The 21283-nt window shown below is 37.3% G+C and overlaps 1 long non-coding RNA gene across 1 annotated transcript; it reads left to right on the plus strand.

Moving 5' to 3' along the window:
* The first annotated feature begins 1230 nt into the window (after positions 1–1230).
* On the plus strand, positions 1231–20968 carry LOC144577946 (uncharacterized). The gene is made up of 3 exons (XR_013522781.1): positions 1231–2072; positions 11218–11335; positions 18573–20968. It is a non-coding gene; the product is annotated as an uncharacterized LOC144577946 (long non-coding RNA).
* Positions 20969–21283: the final 315 nt, after the last annotated feature.

The raw sequence follows: 21283 nt of genomic DNA on the forward strand, positions 1-21283 counted from the left end.
ATGTTACTTGTGTTGGATACTTTTAAGTAATATGTCCAATGCAAAAAAGCAAATAATCCTGTGCTCTACACCAAGATCAGCCCATTTCTTAAGGACCAATGCTGAGAGCAAATAATAAATGAATATTACCAGACAGGAACTTGTTTGGGGGATAGTAAAGGCCCTGGAATCCATGACATATGAAAATTTTGAAATAGTGGGAAATAGGTGGATATTTAGATTTTACCTGGAAAAAAAAATGGGTGAACTTTCTATCTATACCAGAAAGCTTTTACAATCAATCAGCACAAGTAAAGCAATCAAATAGTAGATTTCCTGGGAGTTAGGTTTGGTTTGATAATTATAACAGTTGATAATTTGTAGATTTAAGGGTGTGCTCTAGGTGGCTGGGTAACCATTTACAAGGACATGAGAAAAACTAGCATTTTTAAGAAGCTGGAATTCTGGAATTCTAAGAAATCTTACAAGTCTCATATGTTTCTTCATGCCTACTAATTTACAGTAAAGCGATACATTTGAAATATCATGCATTCACTAGCAGTGTTAAAAAATGCAAAAAATGAAACAGAAACAAAATTGTGGTGGACAAAGATGTAAAAAGTAAGATGAAAAATATACATCACAGAAACAAGTCAGCTAAAAATTATTAAAATAATTTAAGAAACATCTTAAGACTTAAGAACTTGACTTTCTAGATTGAAAGTGCTCACAAAATGATGAAAAAATATGAAAACATAAAATCATACCAAAGCAAACATATCATTGTGGATATTCATAACACTGAGAATAATGTGAAAAACCTAACACATTTCAGAGTGTGGGAACAAAAAGGCTGCTTACTAAGGTTCAAGAAGCAAAATTACTTTGGGTGTCTGTTTTCTAATTTTTGGAGTTTGAAGTAGTCTGGTTTCTTAGAAATCAGAATTTATTTTCTGCTATTCTTGTAAAGTAGAAAAAGGAAAACTACTTTTATACCACAAATTCTCTTAATTATTTCATCATAAATCTTTTTTTTAAATCTAGGGTTGGCCAAATAAAGTCTGAAGGACAAATCTGGGTCTTTGCCTGGTTTAATAATAACCTATGACCTAGTTGTTTTGACATACTAATGACAACTTAAATAGCTGAAAAGATCAAAAGAATAATATTTTATGATGCAGAAATATTGTATTAAAATTCAATTTTAGTATGCATAAGAAAGTGTAGTGGAAAATGCTATGTGTGTTTATTAATATATTATCTATAACTGCTTTTGCACTGCAATGGAAGAGTAATTGCAACAGAGCTGATATATGGTGCTTTGCAAAGTAGTAGCAGACTACAATCACAATAATACAGTAATAATTGGACAGCATTTCCAGTATTATCTTGTCACACATTTTAGTTATTATATTTGTTTTGTGCATCTTCTTATTTTGCGGATGCATACCAATCATGACAAAACAAGAGCAGAAAAGTGGACTTTCAGTAATGTGTTCATCAGCCACAGTACGCCATAGCTTTTTTTGTTATTGAATTGGATAGCAAAGTATGGGAGCTGTTACGTGATGACCCTAAAAGTATGCTAAAATAATACATCATACATTAACATTTCCTGACAAAGCACTTGTTAAATATTCCCAACTCCCAAGAAAGCCATGGTCAGAAACATTACAAAATTTAAAATATTTTATCAGAGCAGAATTTCTTCATCAAAATTAAAAAGTCAGAATGTGCCTGACTAGTAAATTAATCTTCTGTGTACCTCAATTGTTAGTTGAGTAAAGAATATTGTTTGCTGATAGTGAGGTAATAAATTGTTGTTGGTAGAAGCTGCTGAAGAAATGTGAACGAAGAAATACACGTTTAAAAACTTTGGCCATTCGCTGAGAGGATCATATAAAATAATTTAATTGACATTCATAGTGATTTAAAAAAAAAAAAAACCGAATGATTTTTGTGGCTTCCCTTGTCTCTTGAAAGGACTAATATTGTTAGGTTTCAGAGAGTCAACAGTAAGTCTCTGAGAATTCACCTCCACGAAGTACTTTGGGGAAAACTATGAACCCACCATGTATTATTGAATGAATAGTGTAAGTACTATACTTTACTTGTTCTTGTATATTCTCAAATGCTCTCACTCATTGTGAAATCATATATATACACACACACACACACACACACATATATACATATATAAATTAGTGCTTAATGTGAAATATCAACAATTAATATTTGAATTACAAGTAATGTTAATTTGCCTTGTATAACTCCGATGATGTCAAAAGCTAAATCAAGTAGAGACACCTTCATTCTCATACAGACTTGCATCAGGTAAAATATTCTGAGCCCAAATTACAGTTCCAGCCGTGTTACTTGGATTTCTCATCAAATGCCCAGGAAATTTCTATATTTCAAAATCTATTTAATAAAAGGAAATGTGGACATCTCTACCAAATCTTCAATTAGAAGTAATTATCTCAAAGAAATGACAAGCAATGCATTAAATGTTAATCCATAAGAAGTCTATAGATGTTTTCAAACTACTGAATGTGCTCAATTAAAATCATATGCTTGTGGACTGAAATAATAGTACCTATACATGTGAAAATGCACTTTTAAAGATGAGATACATACAATGTTACTAAAAATCACCATTAACAGATGAACATATGCAACTGATTTTGATAAAAGGAAATACTGTCTTTGGACCCCAATTAAGCAAAATATTATCCCTCCCAAAAGAAATTACATTATTCTTTTTTAACCTTTTTTTTTTTTTTTTTTTTTTTGAGACAGAGTTTCACTCTTGTTACCCAGGCTGGAGTGCAATGGCACGATCTCGGCTCACCGCAACCTCCGCCTCCTGGGTTCAGGCAATTCTGCCTCAGCCTCCTGAGTAGCTGGGATTACAGGCACGTGCCACCATGCCCAGCTAATTTTTTGTATTTTTAGTAGAGACAGGGTTTCACCATGTTGACCAGGATGGTCTCGATCTCTTGTCCTCATGATCCACCCACCTCGGGCTCCCAAAGTGCTGGGATTACATGCTTGAGCCACCGTGCCCGGCCCTCTTTTTTAACTTTTATCTTAAGTTCAGGGGTACACATGAAGGCTTTTCACTTAGGTAAACTTGTGCTGTGTGGGCTTCTTGTTCAGATTATTTCATCGCCCAGGTATTAAGCCTAGTAGTACCCATTAGTTATTTTTCTGATCCTTTCTCTCCACCCACCCTTCACCCTTTTATAGGTCTCAGTGTGTGTTGTTCCCCTCTATGTGTACATGTGTTCTCATCATTTAGTTCTCACTTATAAGTGAGAACATGCAGTATTTTTTTTCTGTTCCTGCATTAGTTTGCTAAGGATAATAGCTTCCAGCTTCATCCATGTTCCTGCAAAAGACATGATCTTTTTTTATGGCTGCATAATATTTCATGGTGTATATTATGTATCATGTTTTCTTTACCCAGTCTATCATTGATGGGCATTTAGGTTGATTCAATGTCTTTGCTATTATGAATAATGTTGTAATGAACATATTCATGTATGTATGTTTATAATACAATAATTTATAGGATTTTGGATATATGCTCAGTAATAGGATTGCTGGGTTAATTGTGTTTCTGTCTTTAGGTCTTTGAGGAATTGTCACATCATCTTCCACAATGGTTAAAAGAATTTACACTTCAACCAACAGTGTATAAGCATCCCTTTCTTTCCACAACCTCACCAGCATCTGTTATTTCTTGACTCTTTAGTAATAGCCATTTTGACTGGTGTGAGAGGGTATTTCATTGTGGTTTTGATTTGCATTTCTCTAATGATCAAAGATGTTGATCTTTTCTCATATACTTGTTGGTTATATATATGTCTTCTTATGAAAAATGTCTGTTCATGTCCTTTTCCAACTTTTTAATGGGGTTGTTTATCTTATAAATTTGTTTAAGTTCTTTATAGATGTTGGATATTAGACCTTTATTAGAGGCATAGTTTGCAATTATATTCTTCTATATTCTATAGGTTGTTTATTTGTCATAGTTTCTTTTGTTATGCACACTTTTGTTATGACACTCTTTAGTTTAATTAAATCTCATTTGTCAATTTTTGCTTTCATTGCAAGTGCTTTTGGCAACGTCATCATGAAATCTTTGCCTGTGTCTGTGTCCTGAATGGTATTGCATAGATTTTCTTCTAGGTTTTTTGTAGTTTTGGGTTTTACATTCAAGTTGTTAATTCATCTTGATTTAATGTTTGCATATAGTGTAAGAAAGCTGTCCAGTTTTAATCTTCTGCATATGACTAGCCAGTTAGCACCATTTATTGAGTAAGGAATTATTTTCCTATTGCTTATTTCTGTCAGGTTTGTCAAAGACCAGATTGTTGTAGGTATGCTATCTTCTTTCTATTCTGTTCCATTGATCTACATGTCTGTTTTTATACCAGTGCCATGTTGTTTTGGTTACTGTAGCCCTGTAGTATAGTTTGAAGTTAGGTAGCATGATGCCTACACATTTATTATTTTTATTTAGGATTGCCTTTGCTAGTCAAGCTCTTTTTCATTTCCATATGAAACTAGAAAAAGTAGTATTTTCTACTTCTGTCAAGAATGCCAATGGTAGTTTAATAGGAATAACATTGAATCTATAAATTGCTTTGGGGAGTATGGCCATTTTAACAATATTGATTTTCCTGTCCATTGGCATGAAATTTTTTTCCAATTGTGTTTGTCATCTCTGATTTCTTTGAGCAGTGGTTTATAGTTCTCCTTGTGGAGGTCTTTAACCTCCCTAGTTAGCTGTATTTCTAGGTATTTTGTGCTTTTTTGTGGCAGCTGTGAATGGGAGTTTGTTTCTGATTTGGCTGTCAGCTTGATTGTTGGTGTATGATAATGCTAGTGATTTTTCACATTAATTTTGGATCCTTAGACTGCTGATTTTTTTTTCCAGATTAATAAGCTTTTGGGCTGAGACTATGGGATTTCTACATATAGGATTATGTTATCTGCCAACAGGTATAGTTTGACTTCCTCTCTATTTGGGTGCCCTTTATTACTTTCTCTTGCCTTATTTCCCTGGCCATAACTTCCAATACTATGTTCTTTTTTTTTTTTTATGGGGCAGAAAGGAAAATAAACAGGGACTCTCTGCAAAGCCAGAGTCCCAGCTAGTGTGTTCAATACTATGTTCAATAGAAGTGCTGAGAGAGGGCATTCTTGACTGGTGCTGGTTTTCAAGAGTATTGCTTCCAGCTTTTGCCTATTCAGTATGATGTTGACTGTGGTCTGTCATAATAGCTCTTATTATTTTGAGGTATGTTTCTTCGATATGTACTTTGTTGAGAATTTTTAACATAAATGAGTGTTGAATTTTACAGAAAGCCTTTTCTGCATCTGTTAAGATAATCATGTAGTTATTGTCTTTAGTTCTGTTTATGTGATGAAATACATTATTATTTGTATATGTTGAACTAACCTTGTATCCTAGGGATAAAGCCTACTTGGTCATGGGGGATAAGCTTTTAAATGTGCTGATTGATTCAGTTTGCTGGTATTTTGTTGATCAACATTGATGTGCATAAAGGAAATTGGCTTGAAGTTTCTTTTTTTGGTTGTATCTCTGCCAGATTTTGGTATCAGGATAATGCTGGCCTCATAGAGTAAGTTATGGAGGAGACCGTCCTCCTCAATTTTTGGGAATAGTTTCAGGAGGAATGGCACCAGCTCTCCTTTGTACATCTGGTAGAATTCATCTATGAATCTGTCTAGTCATGGCTTTGTAGGCTTTTTATTACTGCCTAAATTGTAGAGCTCATTATTGGTCTGTTCAGAGATTCAATTTCCTCCTGGTTCAGTTCTGGGGCTGGTTTATGTATCCAGGAATTTATCTATTTCTTCTAGATATTCTAATTTATGTACACAGAGGTTTTCATAACACTTTGTGATAATTGTATATGTTGTTTCTGATTGTGTATATTTGAGTTATCTCTCTTTTCTTCTTCATCAGACTAGCTAATAGTCTATCTATTTTATTAATATTTTTTTCTGAAAACCAGAGTGATCTTGAATTCATTGATCTTTTGAATGGTTTTTCATGTCTCTGTCTCCTTCAGCTCAGCTCTGATTTTGATTATTTCCTGTCTTCTGTTAGCTTTGGAATTTGTTCACTCTTGTTTCTCTAGTTCTTTTGTTTGTGATTCTAAGTTGTTAACTTGAGATCTTTCTACCTTTTTGATGTGAGCAATTAGTGCTATAAATTTCTCTGTTAACACTGCCTTAACTGTGTGCCAGATATCCTGGTATGCTGTATCTATGTTCTCATTAGTTTCAAAGAACTTCCTGATTTCTTCCTTAGTTCCATTATTCAATAGTCATTCTGGAGCAGATTATTCAATTTCTATGTAGTGTTATGGTTTTTAGTTAATTTCTAATTCTTCATTTTTAATTTGATTGTGCTGTGGTCTGAGAGACTGTTGTAATTTTAGTTCTTCTGCATTTTTTGAGTAGTGTTTTACTTCCAATTATGTGATTGATTTTAGGGTATGTTCCATGTGGTGATAAGATGAACATATATTCTGTCATTTTTGTGTGGAGAGCTTTATAGACATCAGGTCCATTTGATCCAATGCTGAGTTCACAGTCCTGAATATCTTTGTTAATTTCTGTCTAGATAATCTGTCTAATATTGTCAGTGGGGTATTAAAGTCTCCCACTATATTGTGTGAGTCTAAGTCTCATTGAAGGTCTCTAAGAACTTGTGTTCTGAATCTGGGTAAACATGTGTTGGGTGCATATATATTTAGAGTAGTTAGATTTTCTTGTTGAATTGAACCCTTTACCATTATGTAATACCCTTCTTTGTCTTTTTTAATCTTTTTTGGTTTAAAGCCGCTTTTGTCAGAAACTAGGATTGCAACCTTCTTTCTCTTTCCATTTGCTTGGTTGATTTTTCATCATCACTTTATTTTGAGCCCTATGTGTTTCATTACATGTGAGATGGGTCTCTTGAGGACAGCATACCAAAGAGTCTTGGTTCTTTATCCAGCTTGCCATTCTGTGTCTTTTAATTGGGCCATTTAGCCCATTTACAGATCAGTATTGATATGTGTGGATTTCATTCTATCATCATGATGTTAGCTGGTTATTTTGCAGATTGCTTGTGTAATTGCTTTATAGTGTCTCTATTTTGTTGCTCAGCTCCTGCAACATTTTATCCTGCTTTTTAATTTCCTTGCATTGGGTTACAACATACTTCTTCAGCTTAGTGAACTTTGTTCCTATCCATATTCTAAATTCTACTTCTGTCATTTCAGTCACCTCAGATTCAGCTTTGTTCCAAACCCTTGCTGGAGAGATAATGCAGTCATTTGGAGAAAGTAGGGCACTCTGGCTTTTTGAGTTTTCAGCATTCTTGTGCTGATACTTCCTCATCTTTGTGGGCTTATCTGCCTTTAATCTTTGAGGTTGGTGACCTTTGGATTTGTTTAAATTTTATTTTATCCTAATTGAGGAACTTGAGGGTTTGATTGTATTATAAGGTGGATTCAGACAACTAGCTTCATTTCTGGAAGATTTTAGGGGCCTAATGTTCAGCCTCCAACTCCTGGATTGCATGCTCTAACTCTAGGGAACTTGTATTGATCTGTGACTTTGTTCTCTGGCTCCTTGAGATTTGAAGTCTCCTGCACTGGGGGCACCAAGTTGCAGTAGCTGCAGTGGAGTGCTAGCAGATACAGGGGTACCTGCCTCTCTGTGGGCATTTACCATAATGGTGAAAGCAAGGCAGCTGGAAAGAGGGAAGGGGGGTGCCCCTCTAGAGACTGGGTACACTGTTGTACTGGAAGTGGTGTAGGTTTGCGGCAGGTTGCTGGCCACTGCAGGTCTGGGTGCCTTCTCCGTGCTCCAAAAACTGGAGTAATTGCTCAGTTTGTGCAATAACTTCTTGTTCTCTGTGTATTAGCACAAACACGGGGTGCTGTCAGAGGTGGGGCTTTCCAGCCATATGCCCATCAAGGCTGTGTCTGCAATGGTAGTCGGTAGGGATCCTAGGATGTACTGCACTGCCACATGCTGGCAGAGCAATTAAAGCAAAACTGGCCCATGCAGTCACACACCAGCAAAGTTATGTGAGGAGTTGCCATGGGCTCAGGGGAAACTGCTGTATGGGCAGGGAATGTATGGGTTACTGTGTGTCTGTAGTGGATGCCTCTCTGGAGCTCTCTACCTGTCAGGCATGGAACTGACTCACAAGCTATGGTGTGGGCCCCTAGTGCACCCAAGACTGCCCTGGAAGCATGTATGGCCTGGCTGGGGCTGTGGGTGAGGTAAGCAGACCAAGAAGTCCTCAGGTTGGACGAAGCTGATCTGATGTACAAGACTGCCTTGCAGATAGCAGGCCCAACAATTCCCCTAGGGCTAATATTTCTCATGGGGGCAAGTCAGGCCTAGAGGGATGTCTGTCCCTGGCCACACTTTGCCACAGATGCTCTGCACCAAACCCTCTGGTCTCCACATCAGCTGGCTTTTCACTCCACCACTTTGCTTGTGTCCTGGGGACTTCACCACAGAGATATGTGCTCAGTGCAATCAGCCCAGGATGTAGGGTCTGTTCTGTGGGCCCAAGTCAGGGGTTCCCTGTCTGGTCACAAGCAGTTGGAGGGTATGTGGGATATAAGGGAGATGGACTGGCCTCCTCTTCTTGGATTAACTACAGCTTGTTGGAGGTGTGGATAAGATACTTAATGTCTCTTTGCTCCTTTGTTAGTCTGAGGGTAGTAAGAACAGTTCCACTGCAGAGAGACTATGGCAGAGAGGCTTTGCGTTGTCTCTAGAGGCTGTCTTAGGGAATTGCCAAGTTGTTATTGGCTTGATAGCTCTGGTGGGGGTTGGCTAGAGGCCCAGGCCTGGAGGATGTGTCCAGCAAAAGGTTTGGGAATGGGTACACACATAACAGTCTGACCATTTTTCTGTATGGTGGCTGTGGTATGCAGGGGGTCAGCTCCAGTTCCTAATCACTGAGTTTCTTCCAGTACCTGGGGATATCATCAGTGAAGTCTTTGAAACAATGAAGATAGCTGCCTGCTTCTGTCGCTGGGAGCTCTATTCCAGTGACATATGGGCCTGTTGCTGAATGCACCTGTAGGAGATGACTGAAGACCTTGGTTGGGGGATTTCACCAAGTCAGCAGAAACAAGATGGGAACCTGCTTATAAAAGTAGCCTGGCCACATTTTCATAGAGCAGCTGTGATGTTCTGGCCATCTGCTTCAGCCCCTAATCCCCTCAAGCACTCTGAAGTCCAAAGGCTGAAATGGCTAAGTCACCCAAACAGCAAAGATGGTGGCCTGCTCCTCCCTCTGAGAGCTCTGTCCCAGGTAGTATTCAAATCTCTGTTGGCCAGAGAACACCAGCAAGGGTAGCTGGAGGTCCCAGTTGGGAAGTCCTGCCCAGTGAGGAGAAATGGAACTGGGGACTCAGTTAAAGAAGAAGCAATTTGGCCACCTTTTGATAGAGCAGCTGTGCTGTGCTGGGGGAATCCTTTCTGCCTCTGGTCAGTTTGGACTTTCCAAAGCCCAAAGGCTGGATTGGTTAAGTTGACCAAACAGCAGAGATGGCAGCTGGCCCCTTCACCTGGGAGATCTGTCCCAGGGAGGTGCAACAGTGCTACCATTTGCTAGCTAGAATTCCAAGCCAGTGGGTCTTATCCTGTGAGGTGCCATGGGAGTAGGGTCTGCACACTGTTGGTACTTGGCCCCCTAGATATAGCTTCCCTCCTCGGGATATGTATGGAGGTCTAACCTCCCACTTTGCCAGAGTTGCAGCTATTTTGCTGGGAGGACTGGAAAGCCAGAGGATCTAAAGCTCCCAGGTCTCCACACATGCTTGAGCAGCTGCTATGTTGAGACTCCACATAGCTCTGTGTGACAGACCAAAGGCCCTGGTAGAGTGAGTTCATGAGGGGATCTCCTGACCTGAGTGTTGCAAAGATCCGTGGGAGAAGCATGGGTTCCTGGGATTGCACATTCACTCACTGCTTCCCTGGGCAGGGAAGGTTTCCGTGTGTTGTTCCCAGGTGGGCCATCGTCCTGCCTTGCTTTTTCCTGTTCTTGGTGGGTTGAGTCTTTTCCTTGATTAGTTCCAGTGTGAGTACCTGAATGTTTCCTTTGAAGGTGCTGCATTTATCACCCTTCTATTCTCTTCTGTGAGAGTTATGAACACTAGTCATGAACTTCTAGTCAGACATCTTGGCCACTTCCCCTATATTTTTCTTAATGGTAGTACTATATTAAAAATTATACTCAATGTTATAATATTTAAATTTTTATCAATTAAATTTTGTATGTATAGTTTTATCTCTTGTTATGTAAGGGTTTACTTATGTAAAATTCTGTATTTTGCATCTTGGTCTGCAAAGCCTGAAACATTTTTGTCCTTTACAGAAAAAGTTTACCAACTCCTCTTTTATTTTTTCATGCTATTACTTTCTTAATAATGTTTAATATTAATATTAATAATTATTTTAATCCCAGCACTTTGGGAGGCCGGGGTGGGTGGATCACGAGGTCAAGAGATTGAGACCATCCTGGTCAACATGGTGAAACCCCATCTCTACTAAAAATACAAAAAATTAGCTGGGTATGGTGGCACATGCCTGTAATCCCAGCTACTCAGGAGGCCGAGGCAGGAGAATTGCCTGAACCCAGGAGGCGGAGGTTGTGGTGAGCCGAGATCGCGCCATTGCACTCCAGCCTGGGTAACAAGAGCAAAACTCCGTCTCAAAAAAAAAAAAGTATTATTATTTTATAGTGACAATGTTAATACTTAATATTGAAGTACTTTTATATATTTTTTCATATTTATCTCTTTCATAAAATTTTGTAAGTATTTGTTGAACTGTATACTTTACATAGCTAAAAACGTACCTTCATAAATAATCTGGAAAACTATAGAAGACAAATTCATTTTTAATTTTTCTACATAAAATATCTTATTAGAAGCTAAATCTCAATTTTATTGTAAATATTCAAATACCAGACACAAAAATTATTTTTTTGCTTGATTATTTTCATATCTTCTATCTATAAATGGGTTGATATGAACAACTTTCTACATAATAAAATATTTACTTAGAAAAGCAATTCAATATGTTTATTTTCATATATCTGATGGTTGTTTATAGTGTTCGGTGATATTTATAGATCTCACCTTTTTTCATGGTAGAGTAACAATCACTGTTCCTTTGTAGAGGTTCCATCAGCCTCGGTTCCTGAGTAACCATAACACAGGACTAACCTGAGATGGACACATAGCCTGAGTAAGAAATCAGACTTGAAGGTTTCTGAAGTACTACAGAATAACCCAAGGTATCCATATTATTATACTTCATGATTATGAATTTTCTGAACCATAACCATTTAACACATAAACCAATAATCGTAATTAACTTCATAGTTACTTTTTCTCTTAAAAGTTGAATTAGTATCAGGCTTGAATGAGTGAATTAGTAAAGCTATGAGTTCATTCATTCTGGAATTTTAACTGGGAGAGCAGAGTAACCAGGACAGAATAAGTAGAGTCCACCAAGATCTAAGGGCATATGTGACAGATACATTGTCAAATCTTTAAAACAAGGGAGACAATTAAGGGGTTTTATGATTATTTGAATCATCCAGCTTGGGCAATCACTCTATCTGTGACTTGAGAAGGGCATGTAAATGTTTAAAGTACACCTGTTCCTCTTTCACTGCTACTGCTGCTTTAGTATTATATCTTATATTGTGAATAGTATTGTAACCTAACCACTATGACATCTAAAATCCTTAATGTTGATGGGTTCCCTCACATTGAGCTTTCTCACATTGTGAATATGATGTACTTGTCAGCAATGGGGCCAACAGAATTCATTTTACATTAAGGGAAATGCTAGATGAGGTTATTTTCAAAGTTTATTCCATACTGAGGTTTTATTATTTTATGATCCATTATAATATCTCCATATTATTCTGGCTAAATAAATTCCAGTTTTAAATTATCTTTGAGGAATACCAAAGGCTTTCTAAGAGTCTGCATGGAGGTATATCCAAACATTTACAGATAGGTACATAGCATCCTGAAAAATATTGCGAGATTAACCTTTTTTCAGCAGTTACAGAAGAGAAACAATTGGGAAAATATTATACAGGTTTTTAAAAAGCCAGTCAACTGCTCAGTAAGATTAAGTTCTTCTCTGTTCATGGACTGTGGCATGTCACATAAAAAATCTAATTCCTCTGTTTTTCATTTTAACATGAAACTTAGAAGCTAAATAAAAGCAGATCAGTTGTGCAAGTATTGAAAAAGTTCCCAAAATTAGCCTCCTGAAAACACTGACAAAAAATGTTTAGTAAAATATATAATTATGTCATTCTAGCTGGATTATGGTCACAATATGTTATTGGTTCAGGGGCAGAAGTGAGAATCCAATTGGCATTTGGCAATGATTTTCTACACACCAATCAACCGAGGAAAAGATTTTCGTAAAGCACCGTCAGTTCTTTCAGTTCATTGTACAGAACATGCACATCCCCTCTGAACCTACTTTCCTCCTGTCACTCCCAGCTTGAAAACTAACTTCAGTGGCTCCACAATGCTTATTAAACTGCATACATGTACTTTAAAATAACAAATCCTTTCTCTCCTGCACTCTGGTACACAGCTAGACGACATTTCCAACTCTTTCTTTTAATTAGGCAGGGCCATCTGTCTCACTTCTGACTGATAGAATGAGCATGGGAGTGACAAGGCTCTGTGTTTTCATGGAGTCATGCATCTCTGAATAATCAAATGAAGAATGACCTTGCTAATCCAAATCATACCTGCTCAGAACTGCTATGCAAGTAAAAAATCCATTTCCATTTTATGAAAATATTAAAAAGTGGACCTAATTTTTTTTAGCAGCTAAGCTATAACTAGTTCACATGGCATTCAAGGTTGCTTAAAATATGTCAAACTAATGTCATCTCTCACTCCATTTTTGAAGCATTTTTTTTAGCTGTAATAGTTTGCTTTTTATTCTTAATTCCTCATTGATTTAATTCAACCTTATTTATACTTTTCCTTTTTCTAAGGATACTTTTTCATTGGATAATATTCAAATGCCTAGAAAACTCCTATTCAGCCTTCTGTAGATATAATCCAGTGTTGGTAGTGAAAGTAATTATTTCCCACAAAAACTCCCATAGCACCTTTTAAACACATGGTATGGATCTTATATGTAGCTCGTCAACAGTTCTCAGTGAAAGAACTAGCACGTAGTAAGTGTCAATAAAAACACTGTGAATGAGTTAAATGTAGCAGGATCTCTCCTATATTTTAACAATAAGCCTATTCATTGGTTTTCTGTTGTTTTGAATTTGATTCATTAAGATTCTGATGTGATGCAAAAGTTTACTAAATAGTTTAAAAAGGGACATGGATGAAACTGGAAGTCATCATTCTCAGCAAACTGACACAAGAACAGAAAATCAAACACTACATGTTCTCACTCCTAGGCAGGTGTTTGAACAGTGAGAACATATGGACACAGGGAGGGGAGCATAACATACTGGGGTCTGTTGTCGGGAGCTACAGGAGGGACAGCAAGGGGTGGGGAAGTTGGAGAGGGATAACATGGGGAGAAATGCCAGATACAGGTGATGGGGGGGATGGAGGCAGCAAACCACATTGCCATGTGTGTACCTATGCAACAATCCTGAATGATCTGCACGTGTACCCCAGAACCTAAAGTACAATAAAAAAAATCATCAGATTCTACATATTCATGTGAATGGATGTGCTTGACTCTGAGGATAAGTTTATGTACTAGAAAGGGATAACAGAGAGCAGTACTTAAGATGAGAGGGGTGGATACAGAAGAGATTTTACGACTTAAAAAAGAATTGGCTGAAAAGGGCTATTTTTTTAAAAATCCTTATTGCTATTATATACAGTATTCTGTTATTTTTAGCTAATTGAATATTATAATGTATTTAGGATGCCACATTTTAAAGATGACTTTCATGTCAGAAGTCATTTACTCAATCTTCACTTTATGTAAGTGATAATAGGAATGAAAAATATATTTGCCCTCAATAAGCAATTTTAGAGGGAGCTAACCAGGAGAATGAAATTCAGGAAATTAGGGAACCAGGTATGATTAAAGGACTTGGAGATGTTCATTTAAGGAATACAAGTTGCAGAGAAGACTATGCATAGTGCTTAACCAGCAGCTTGGGAAGAGGAATGTACTGATGTTCTAGGAGGTAGATCAAAAGGAAAAACTGGGAGAATGTCTAGAGAGGTGTATTTTACTTCAACATAAGAATTATCTTGGAACATAAAGTCATTAGCAGTATAAAGGAGTATACTTCTTTTCAAAGGAGTAAGCATTTAATTTTGGAAGATGTTCAAGCAAAAGCGGAATGGCTCATTTTAGACGTGTTTGATAGTTTCCTGTTACCACTGAGAAACTGGACTGCATTACCTCGAATATTGCCTCTAGTTCTATATTCTGTTAGAACAGCTAGTTCAGGTGGAGGTGGAATTATCAGTCTTTGCTAATTCTACTGTTGCCCTTCCTTTAGCCAAAATCTGAGGTCACTTAATGTAGCTCCTGTTTTGTGACACCTTATGCAGCTGCCTAAGCAGTCGGTGCTCTGGGTATGATCAAGAGACTTAGGTGAATTGGGTACTTCCACTTCTGCCCAGGTTTTAACAGATTTCCTCAGAATCCACAATGGTTCCTTTAATCAATCATCTTCTATTGTATCTCTTTCTTCTGCTCGTTGCAATGTTTTTTCACTCATTTGGATCACGTAGTTTCCTGTCCCATAAGGCCTGAGGAGTCTCTCATTAAGATGTAAATTTGGAAATTTATAAGAAATAAAACAACCAATTACATTAAATAGTGGGCAAGGGACATAAACAGACACATTTCAGAAGAAGACATACATGTGCGCAACAAGAATTTGAAAAAAAGCTCAACATTACTGATCGTAAAAGAAATACAAATCAAAACCACAATGAGATGCCATTTCATGCCAGTCAGAATGGCTGTTATTAAAAAGACAAAAAACAACAGATGCTGAAGGTTGTGGAGAGAAAGGAATGCTTATATATTGCTAGTGGGAGTGTAAATTAGTTCAGCCATCGTGGAAGAGAATGTGGTGATTCCTCAAAAACTTGATTCAGCAATCTCATTACTGAGTATACAGTCAAAGGAATATAAACTGTTCTATTATAAAGACACATGCATGTGTATGTGTATGTTCATTGCAGCACTATTCACAGTAGCAAAGACATCAAATCAACCTAAATGCCCATCAACGATAGACTGGATAAAGAAAATGGAGTACACACACATCATGGAATACTATGCAGCCATAAGAAAGAATGAGATAATATCCTTCAGGGGGATGTGGAAGGAGCTGGAGGCCATTATTTTTGGCAAACTAACAGAAACCAAATACTTTTTGGTATTTGGAACAGAAAACCAAATACTTCATGTTCTTCTTATAAGTGGGAGCTAAATGATGATAACACATGGATGCAGAGGGGAATAACACACACTCATGCCTACTTGAGAGTAGAGGGTGGGAAGAGGGAGAGGATTAGGAAAAATAATAATGGGTACTAGGTTTAATCCCTGGGTGATGAAATAAACTGTATAACAAGCCCCTGTGATACATGTAACCTATGTAGCAAACCTGTACATGTACCCCTGAATTTAAAATAAAAGTTAAAAAAGATTTACAGTTGGGACTAAACCCAGGAGGAGAAATAATGAAGCATCTGTTGACAAGGCACAATTTGAAATTAGAGTGCTATTTGTAATTCCCTATTTATGTAAAGAGTGATTGGAGTTCTTCTATCTCTTTCTCTCGTTTGCCCCCCACCCACTCCACCACCACCCTGGGCCTTGGAAATTATTTTAGTCAGTTTGAGTTGTTATAACCAACATTTAGAATAGCTAAAATTTATGTGGCACCAGTGGGAGAAACATTTTTTAGAGCATGCATGTTGCGATTATGATGTTTGCTTATAAACCTTGAAAATATGAGAACCAAAGGGCAAGTTATTTTACTACATTTTTCTTCTATTCTCCCCAAAGTCTTCACAGTTGCCTCATTGTGCTTGGCAACCACAGGCAGAGCCTGACCCATTCAATAACTTTCTCTGTCTTCACTACCTACCTTCATGGCTCCTGTCAATCGAAGTCATTATGCAGGTAACTTGCAGTTTCCATTTGTACAAAATTTCTGTTGACCAATAAATATGAAAAATTCAATATTTTGGTCAAAGTAGCTTAATAGCAGTCCTCAGTTTAGATTGGAGATTTTCACTAATCAAAGCAAAATTTTAGAAAAAAGAATCCAATTTCCTGGAAAACTATTAAAGTTCTACTTTTCTAGGACCTGGAGATGAATATTTTTAGTGGAGTTTTTCTCTCTTTTTGTAAGAATAGTGGTTCCAATTATAGTCTTTGACATAGTCGGATAAGCCTTGGTCAGAACTTCAGCTCAACCACCAACAAACCAAGTAACTGAGCAAGTTATCACTGTAAAATGGAAATATTACTAGGATGTTCTGGTGGGTTTATTGCATTAAATTAAGTGATGAGTGTAAAGCACTTTCAGAGATTCATGGCACATACTAAGAGCTTAATTAATGAAAATGATTATTAAGTGTTCTGAACAAGACTTTTCCTTTATATTCACCATCTCCTTGTTATCATATTTATTTAAAATAAAAGGTATTAAACTAATACCTATTAGTTTTGCTTCTTGGATCTTGGGGAAAACTATTTAATCCATTTTAAATACTCCAGCACTTTGCATATTGCTGAGCAGTGGTGTGGAAACAAATACTTATTTGAAGTCCATTATTCATGCACTGCTAAAGGAAAATGGAAGCAGTCATAGCCAGAGATATGTTGACACAGTATTGGGTGGTTGATTTTTAATTAAGACTAGAATAGAATGGAGCACATCCTTTTGAGACTAGACCGTAGAACTGAACATCTGAAAACTCTGGTAAATCTTCCATTGGGATACTTATAACCATTTGAGAATTGTTGCACAGATTTTATAATCAACAAATGTACAAAGCATATTCTGAGTCTCCTTGAACTTCCCTGAAGCTGTGATGCTCGTGAACTTCAGAATTTACTTTCATCATAAAGTTTGTTTCCAAATTCCCCTTGTCCCCCATTTTTGCCCTGTTGTCTTTTCTTCGTCCCTTCTAATTCCACAGATTTGTAGATACCTTATTTCTGTGGTATAAAAGAATGTATTTGTAGATATATTTGATCTAAGTAGTAGAGATTATGCAGTAGATCAAATCTGTTCTACAAAGTCCCCTTTATATAAGACAGAGTGTTTTGCTTTGCATTTCTCTCACTTTGCTTTTTTTGCCTCTCCTTTTTCCATTTACTGATTTTTTTACCAATCTGTTTTCCTATGTATTCCTTTTTTTTCTGTTTTCTTTGTAATAATTTCATATTCCTTTTTTCTTTAATTCTGTTTCTTTTTACACATGCATTCTTATCTGGTATTTTCTTTTTTTGTTTTCCCCAAGAACACATGCAGTTTATAAAATGCAATTGTAGAAAGTGTGTGAGGGTAAAAGGCTGTTACAGGATTGACTGGGGTCAGGGTGTGGAATGGAAGCTGGAGTACGTAGGAGACAGGTTATGGTCAGAGCCCCTGGCCAGGATGATTCCTCTGGATCTACTGATAGGCTTGCAGAATCAGTATTGGGATGATGATCAGCAGAATGGTCATGATGATACCCAAAATCAGGACCCAGATGTTCAGGCACTTGGCGGTGGAGGCCTAGGCCTGGGACCTGGTCAGGTTGCCAACCATCTTCCTGTCCCTAGACTTCACGGAGTAGGCGAACGCTATGAAGCCCAGGCAGCAGGAGTTCATGAAGAGGGTGTTGAACAGGGACCAGACAATGTGGTCCGACATGGAGGTCTCGCTTCAGATGTGGATCACGGTGGATATTGGGGGTTGTGGGGCGCCCCCGGCACAGCCACCTCATGTTCCTCCTTCAGCATCTCCTAGTTTGGAGGACGCGGGTGCTGGCAGGAGTGAAGAAGGTTTGGACGGTGTGGTTCATGGTGTCCAGGGAAGACAGGCCGTGGTCGGGTTGCTGGGGTTGCTTCTCCCTTATCTGGTATTTTCAACATTCTTAACTGTTTCTATATTCTCCCTACCAATTATTTTAACTCTCTGTCTAATTTTATGTTTTCTATTAATTACCACATAAAAAGAGGAGAGAATAATTCATGTTTTTGAGATTTTGTCACATGCTAGTCCCCCAGATGAACTCTTTTATTGGTAGCAGGTAGGATAACTCCTGTTTTTCAGAGGAGACTCAGCAAGGTTATAGAGCGTTTATATGAGCATTTCTCAGACTCAAGGAGGTTATGAAGCAGCTAGATAATGATGTAGAAGTTTCAGCTGGATAAATGCATTTCCAGAACTCACTAGTTCTTAAAAATGATGAGTGATAGAAATAGAATGAGTAATAGAAATAGTGGAGCAATCTATAAATGGGATATTGTTCTTTTCTCCTTAGTTTTCATAGAACATGTCTGGCATCATTCGTTGCATATACAATGTCTAAACATTTGGTGGCACAAGAAGAGAGGACACTAAGAAAAGCTGTGCCAGGGGCCCCAAGTGCTTGTGAATGGGAAGAATCCTTGGGCATTTTAATGATTGTGAGTAACCATCTACGTTGGTCCTCAACTCTTTAGGCAATGCAGAATCACTCTTATACCACAAAATTATCTATCTGTGGCCCTTAGGTTTCTGCCGCAATTCAACTTTTATTCAGTGCCTAATGAGTTCTTTAACTTCTTGGCTTGTGATCTTTTTGGCTATTCTGGCCATTTATTGTTATATTTGTCATTCATATTTGATACTCAGCTCTCTCTCTGTAACATAGACTCCCCTTTCTACTTCAATCATAATCAAATTCTCCCTGAGCCTATAGCAGTTTGGCTGCCAGTGGTACCTATTCCATTTATTCCAGCCTAAACCCATAAATATTATAGTTCAGTTCAAGTTTTTGTGAGTACCTACCCTAAAGGTGTTGGCTTTGTATTCATGAGCATTTCTCACTCAGGGAAGAAATTTGATTGCTATGGAATTTTTTCGTCATCATAAGCAAGTAACAGAACTAATAGTTGTTGCTGTTCTTGCCTAGTAATTAAACCTGTTTCTATAACATTGCACTAATAGTTCATGAAAACAAGGAGTGCTGAAAAATTCAAGGAGCAATTTTTCTGTTTCATTGGATAGGGGTTCTAAAAATAGGTTAGACTCTTCTATATGTCTGTATTCCAGGAGTTTCACTCATTCAGAGATTAGAAAATGGGAAGAAACATAATTTGAGCCCTTTATAGTAGTATGGTTGCAGCAAAACATATTTTATTGAGAGGTCAAACTTGTAAATGATCCAATTTGTGATTTTCTGTGCCTTTGAGGTCCAAAACTGTAGTACTGACACTTTATTCTGGCCAGGTGGAGTTGACGGCAAAGGCATAGGACAGAAGCACCATTCCTTTAGATTTGTGTGCAAGTCCACCGGCGACTACTGAGGGAGTCTGTGTGTGTGCATGTCTCAGCTGACAGATACATGTAAGAAGTTTCTTTAGTGCATTTGAGGAAACTGACATCTATAATTCATCAAAACAGCCATTTGGAAAATGAATAAAACATACCCACACTACTTTTGAGTCACAGGTTTCAGATCTGCTTGTTAGAATAAAAGTAACTTATTTTGAAAAGATTTGAGTTATAGTTCTGGTAATACTTTTATAGCTTTTGCGAATATGTTTCAGTGTTGTTGCTTTAAACTTTTAAGTGAGACATGTAACAAGAAATAAAAACTTTTTTTTTTTTTTTGGCTAACATTCCTCCCCATGCCTCCCTCTAGAAATAACTGTAACAGCTTAAAAGATGTTTGCCTATACCAAAGAGCAAATCTATTGGAGAAATAGAAGCATACATTATGAATTAATGCAGCATACGTTTGTATTGTACTCATAAACAATGTTTAAAAACCTTTGAAAACAACGTAAATTTTAAAAAACTCCAAGTAATCATAAGAGAGCCAATGAGATTAGAAAAGGGTAAAAGAGGACAATAAAGATGAAAAAAAAAAGGAACCCAAATTGTAGAGTAGTTACAATAAAATACAATAAAAACTTCGATCAAAGAATGATGATGGAGCAACAGAGAGATTCATCTGGCAACAGCAGCCATGACAACAAAATTTATTTTTTTACTGTAACATTTAATTAGCATTGTTTGACCAAAATTCTTAATGTGGGATAGTGGCATAGTTAAAAGAGTACTTTAGGTGTTGGAAGCATATTCCTAAATAGCCAGGTATTTTATTAAACTAAATATAACTATTGTTACACGTTTTTCATTTCCATATGAAATGAAATGAAATGAAATGAAGAAGGTGGTTCCTTTCATATCAATGGCTTTATTGTGTTCCCATAATTTAAATACATATGGAAATATGATTCCTCAAAGCTCCAATCAAGCGATATCAGTAGCAATTGAAGAAAGAGAAAGGGGAATGGAGTAAGATATTTATATAACTGTGAAGCTTTCACAACTTACTTCTTGTAAGGAAAAGTGCCACAAAATAGCTCAAAAGAAAGAGCAGTCTTATACACTGTGGTTGGCAGAAATTTTCTGGAAAGAATAGAGATTTTGCCTAAAGGTTGACAGTTCATCAGAAAAGCCCTTAGGATTTCCATAGACTTACCAGGTGAGGCCTGGTATTAATTTGATGCCCTGTAGATAAGCCTCCAGTTTCCAAATTAATTGATATATATATCTCTCTCTCTCTCTCTCTGTCTGTCTTTGAAACAGTCTTATTCTCATCCAGGCTGGAGTGCAGTGGCTTGGTCTCCGCTCACTGCAATCTCCACCTCCCAGGTTAAAACAATTCTCCAGCCTCAACATCCAGAGTAGCTGGGACTACAGGTGCTTGTCACCATGCCTGGCTAATTTTTTGTATGTTTAGATACAGACCGGGTTTCACCGTGTTAGCCAGGACGGTCTTGATCTCTTGACCTCGTGATCCACCTGCCTCGGCCTCTCAAAGTGCTGGAATTACAAGTGTGGGCCACCATGCCTGGCCTCATTGATGTCTTTGACAAAGCATCTTCTCTTGTCAGGATGCTGAATAAATAATCTTTCTTAAAAATCCCTTAAGAACAAATTTCATTTCAGACAATTAATATCAAATTAAACAAATTTAAT

Source organism: Callithrix jacchus, chromosome 10, assembly GCF_049354715.1.
Source record: "Callithrix jacchus isolate 240 chromosome 10, calJac240_pri, whole genome shotgun sequence".
Taxonomy (NCBI): Eukaryota; Metazoa; Chordata; class Mammalia; order Primates; family Cebidae; genus Callithrix; species Callithrix jacchus.